Source organism: Salmo salar, chromosome 22 (genome assembly GCF_965601325.2).
Source record: "Salmo salar chromosome 22, fSalSal1, whole genome shotgun sequence".
NCBI lineage: Eukaryota > Metazoa > Chordata > Actinopteri > Salmoniformes > Salmonidae > Salmo > Salmo salar.
The window spans coordinates 17539320-17545319 of record NC_138312.1 but is presented as its reverse complement, the minus strand read 5'-3'; the positions used below and the strand labels follow the sequence as shown (position 1 = coordinate 17545319).

General features: G+C 40.8%; 1 protein-coding gene across 1 annotated transcript in view; it reads left to right on the top strand.

The window, feature by feature from the left end:
• Positions 1-485: 485 nt before the first annotated feature.
• The window catches only part of LOC106582866 (caM kinase-like vesicle-associated protein), a 94263-nt gene continuing 88748 nt past the window's right edge, over positions 486-6000 (top strand). Inside the window, exon 1 of the mRNA XM_045705730.2 lies at positions 486-740. The gene's annotated coding sequence lies outside the window, so the exon portion shown is untranslated. The remainder of the gene's footprint in view (positions 741-6000) is intronic.

Sequence of the window (6000 nt, the reverse complement as noted above, 5' to 3'; positions counted from 1 at the left end):
TGTTTTGATACCCTTCCCCAGATCTGTGCCTCCACACAATCCTGTCTTGGAGCTCTGCAGACAATTCCTTCAACCTCTTGGCTTGGTTTTTGCTCTAACATGCACTGTCAACTGTGGGACCTTATATAGATAGGTGTGTGCCTTTCCAAATCATGTCCAATCAGTTTAATTTACCACAGGTGGACACCAGTCAAGTTGTAGAAACATCAAGGATGGAAACAAGATGCACCTGAGCTCAATTTCGAGTCTCATAGGAAAGGGTCTGAATATTTATGTAAATAAGGTATCTCTGTTTTTTGTTTTTAATAAATTAGCAAAACAATTCAAAACGTAACAAAATGTGGAAAAAGTCAAGGGGTCTGAATACTTTCCGAATGCACTGTATATATGCAAATTGCGTGGGTTCATTAATTTGCCACACCCATTAGGTTCATATCAGATTAACTCGTTGTAATTCGCTCCTCTATGCCCCCCCACTCGTGTGTGTTCCATCTCTTCATTGTGCGTATCCTACTGTATGTAGCCTATTCCGTCCCTCGTTCCCTCACGGTGCTGAACTCGACGCGAGAGGCATAACATATGGTAAAAAGGAGCGCTGGAATTTATTTGCATTGTTTTAGAAATAAGTACTTCGTTCAAAGCTAAGTAGAAAGGTCGTTCTATTTGCAGTAACAATCAGGAGAACAGTCGAGTGGAAAAAGTCAGTGGATTCAACGTTTATTGAGACATTTGCTGATAAGGTAAGTTCTCGCAATTTGAGTTGTCTAGGTTATCACAAAGAGTTCAGCTCGCTAATTAATTTTCCCTTTGGTTTGTTTGGGAAACTTAGGCATTTCCCTTAATTAAGCGATTTTTTTCTCCTCAAACGCATTACATGTTAATAACATAAATGTAATCGGGTTAATTGTGCCGTTTAATATCAAGTATATAATGCTTGCACATTTTGCCGATAAAGTGATGGAGAACGATGCACCAGAATTTACGCATTATGATAGACTAGACTGGTCGAAACTTCGCAGTCAAATAGATTTTTCCCATGCTCGCTTTTACGCCTACTGTAAACGAAGCGCTCGAGACACGAGACTGCACTTGAACAACCTAGTGAAGCATATCGTGAGGTAGTTTCCTATAATTTGGTAAATCTAAAGGGCACAGTTATTTCGTCGATACATCTCTGTTGAAAAAAGTTATATAATAGCCTATATTTCAAACACCATCGCACCTAACCGGTTTCCAAGACGAATTGAATAAAATGTAACATTTGAGTGAGAATTTAGCTCTTCAAGTATTTTTTTAAGATATTGACTTTTGACTTGCTAAACTTGTGATGTTGGACTGTGCGTGCCAACAAGTTGATAGTAGCCTAAATAATCGTGTAGCCTATTCGCATACCCGTTTTTCTGTATTCATATTTTCATTAATCTCATCTGCAACACCATGTTTTGCATGACATTGGCTATTTAATATAAAAAGGGGTGTATCAGTGATGCTGACGCTTGCTAATCAAACGATAGGGCAGCGTTTAACACCTCTGTAACAGTTTAATCAACAAGTTCAAGTTTGTTAAGCCACTTACTGGTAATATATAGCATATTTATATGGTATATTTGACTATTTTCTATAGGAAAGTCAAGAGAACTTTTCACCCCTGGTGAGAAGAATTGAGAAGCTGATAGAAAGGATGTGCAGTTCCAAGCACTCATCCCAATGACGCTGGCACTTTCTTTTTATGCCATGACAGTGCCAGATTAGTTAAAAAACAACAACTCCTACACTCAGTCATGCTATTAATTTGTATTACTTGTATTGTATAATGCGTGACTATGTCTGGGCACACAGTGCCAGTGGATATAGTAATATATCAGTAATACTTTTTTTCTTCATGTAATCTCTAATCCAAAATCAATATAGTAATGGACTAACATACATTGACACATTTTCTTTGTCCTCATCTATTTTTTTGTTTGTTGACAGATCCCATAACCACTATGACATTATCATATTCTTAGAGAAGCAAGTTAAAGATGCATTCTAAGGGTTTTGTATAATTTCATCCAGTAGTTTTGAAAGTAGTGTTCACGAGCCAAAACGGTATGGAAAATTGAGAACAATTGTATGACATGTTATGAATTCCAATTCGTACAATGTTTACGAATTTGTACGTTCCTAATATCACATTCAATCTCGTTAATGTATGTCCAATTCAATAGTCAACCCAATAAGCCCCACAATCTATTGCTACAATCTTGTGAGGTAGCTAATGGGGATGTGAGAAAGTGAATAGATTCGTTTTTTTTATTGCAGCTGGTGAAACACTGTGGCGTGACACATTAACACCAGTGTACAATGATCTGGGTTTGAAAGGACTGTATAGCTGGTTTTGTGAATGGCACTTATATGGTGTGTGTGTGTGTGTGTGTGTGTGTGTGTGTGTGTGTGTGTGTGTGTGTGTGTGTGTGTGTGTGTGTGTGTGTGTGTGTGTGTGTGTGTGTGTGTGTGTGTGTGTGTCTGTGTGTGTGTGTGGCGTCAGTATGCATGTGTGAGTGTGTGGGCAAGAGTTACTGTAAAAAAGGTAAATGCAGGTAGTCCGGGTAGCCATTTATTTAGCTATTTATCAGTATTGTTTAGCAGTCTTATGGCTTGGGGTAGAAGCTGTTCCTGACTTCATGCACTGATATTGCTTGCTATGTCATGAGTGGCTGGAGTCTTTGACAATTTCTTGGGCCTTCCTCTTACACCGCCTTGAAGCACCTTGCGGTCAGGTGCATTGCAGTTGCCAGATCTTTTCAACTTCCTGAGTGGGAAGAGGCGCTGTCGTGCCCTTTTCACAACTGTGTGGGTGTTAGTGGACCATGTTAATTTCTTAGTGATGTGAATACAGAGGAACTTGAAGCTCTCGACACACTCCACTACAGCCCCATTGATGTGGATGGGGGAGTGCTCAGCCCCATCCACCAAAGGGCTCCTGTCAGAGAGACTCAGATTCAGGACTCAGATTTGGTTTTATTATGGCAGTTCAATATTGCTGAGTGATTAACCAAAATGTCTGTTATTCTTTATAATTAAAAAAAAAGTAATTGACCAACATCTGTTCAAATTCTTTAATTCCATTTAGGTCTGTTTTTTTCTGTGAACTTAAAACTTAAATCAGATCAAGCCTGAACTGTGCGATGTAGTAGGGAGTTGTCGTTTCCAACAGGCCAATATTCAATATATTTATAGTTTATAGTTCAGTGCAGAAAATGTGGTAATTAACTACAATGGCGATAATCTATTACACGCCTACTTGTCCGGTATGTGTGGAGCAGACGTGGAGAATGAGAGAAGCGACAGAAGATGCATGATCGAGAGGGATAGAGAGTAGTTGCTTTGCAAGGTATTTCTACCGGGAAATACATGATCTATAGTGCCTTGCAAAAGTATTCATTCCTGTCACGCCCTGACCTTAGAGACATTTATTTTCCTCTAGTTTGGTTAGGTCAGGGTGTGATGTGGTGTGGGCAATCTAGTTTTTCTATTTCTTTGTTTTGGCTGAGTGTGGTTTCCAATCAGAGGCAGCTGTCCATCGTTGTCTCTGATTGGGAACCATACTTAGGCAGCCCTTTTTCCTTCCTTGAGTTGCGGGATCTTGTTTTTGTGTAGCTGCCTTGGAGCAGCCCCAGAACGTCACGTTTCTGTTTATCCTGTTTATTGTTTTGTTCGGTTTTACTTAAAAAAAAGGATGTGGAATTACCGGCACGCTGCACCTTGGCATATTTATGACAGGGAGTTCGAGGACAGTGATCGTGACAATTCCCCTTGGCATTTTTCCTATTTTGTTGCATTACAACCTGTAATTTAAATAGATTTTTATTTGGATATTATGTAATGGACATACATAACACTGTCCAAATTGGTGAAGTGAAAAGAAAAAATAACTTGTTTCAAGAAATTCCAAAAAATAAAAAACGGAAAAGTGGTGTGTGCGTATGTGTTCACCCCCTTTGCTATGAAGCCCCTAAAAAAGATCTGGTGCAACCACTTACCTTCAGAAGTCACATAATTAGTAACAAAGAGACCAAAGATAACCCTGAAGGAGCTGCAAAGCTCCACAGCGGAGATTGGAGTATCTGTCCATTGGACCACTTTAAACTGTACACTCCACAGAGCTGGGCTTTATGGAAGAGTGGCCAGAGAAAAGCCATTGCAACCTGTTACGGAAAGGAGTTCCGCTAGCGAAAACGTTGATAAACTTTACAACAGTTATTGAAAGAATTATAGATACACTTCTCCTTAATGCAACTGCTGTGTCAGATTTCAAAATAGCTTTACGGCGAAAGCACATTTTTCAATATTCTGAGTACAGAGCTCAGCCATCAAAGCAAGCTATACAGTTACCCGCCAAGTTCTGGAGTCAACTAAACTCAGAAAAAGTATTATACATTTTCCCTTACCTTTGCTGATCTTTGTCGGAATGCACTCCCAGGACTCCCACTTCCACAAGAAATCTTCTTTTTGTTCGAAATACTCCATATTTATGTCCAAATACCTCCTTTTGTTCGCGCGTTCATATCACTATCCAAAGGCAAAATGCGCGAGTGTAAAACCAGAGACAAAATGTCAAAATGTTCCATTACCGTTCGTTGAAACATGTCAAATGATGTTTACAATCAATCCTTAGGGTCTTTTTAACATAAAACTTTGATAATATTCCAACCGGACAATAGCATATTCATTACAGAGGAAAAAGAAGGAGAGGCGTGCCCGCGCAGTAAATAACTCACTGCTCCCAGGCAGTCCACTGATTGACAAGTTTCTAAAGGCTGTTGACAGCCAATGGAAGCCTTAGGAAGTGCAAAATGACCCCACAGACACTGTAGTTTCGATAGGGATTAGAAAGAAAAACTACAAGCCTCAGATATCCCACTTCCTGGTTGGATTTGTCTCAGGTTTTTACCTGCCATATGAGTTCTGTTATACTCACAGACATCATCCAAACAGTTTTAGAAACTTCAGAGTGTTTTCTATCCAAATCTACTAATAAAATGCAAATATTTGACTCTGGGCCCGAGTAGCAGGCAGTTTACTCTGGGTATGCTTTTCATCCGAACGTGAAAATACTGCCCCCTATCCCGAACAGGTTTTAAAGAAAAAAATAAGCGAACACGTTTGGTGTTCGCCAAAAGGCATGTGGGAGACTTTTCAAACGTATTGAAGAAGGTACTCTGCTCAGATGAGACAAAAATGTTTATTTTTGGCCATCTAGGAAAACGCTATGTCTCGTGCAAACCCAACACCCCGAGAACACCATCCCCACAGTGAAGCATGGTGGTGGCAGCATCATGCGGTGGGGATGTTTTTCATTGACAGGGACTGGGAAACTGGTCAGATTTGAAGGAATGATGGATGGCACTAAATACAGTGAAATTCTTGAGGGAAACCTGTTTCAGTTTTCCAGAAATTTGAGACTGGGATGGAGGTTCACCTTCCAGCAGGACAATGACCCTAAGCATACTGCTAAAGCAACACTCGAGTGGTTTAAGGGGAAACATTTAAATGTCTTGGAATGGCCTGGTCAAAGCCCGTGTCACATCTGCTCCTGCAATGCCCTCTACTGCTCATCCTGTGTCTCCTTGACCTGCCGCCACTCCCCCAGTACTCTCTCCCTCTCCCTCTCTCTCTCTCTGTGTGTGTGTATGTGATTGTGTGGGCGGAGACAGGTGTGCTGGAGTCAGAGCAGATCCCCACCAGCTACAACCTGTTCCATAATCGTAGTCTCTGCTCAGTCAGTCTATGTTTCTAGCCGTTTGTTACTATTCAGATCCTGTCATCCTGTTGTGCCTGTTTTCCTTGCCTGACGCTGTTTCCCGCTACGCTACAGTTCTGCCCACTCTGACTCTGGTCCCTGTCTCCAATCCCACATCTCGTCATCCTGCTACTCTGTCCTGCATTCCCCACAGTTTTCAAGATGGCGTAGCAGTTCAGACGTCTTTGTCTTTGTCTTGTCGTGTCCCGTGTATA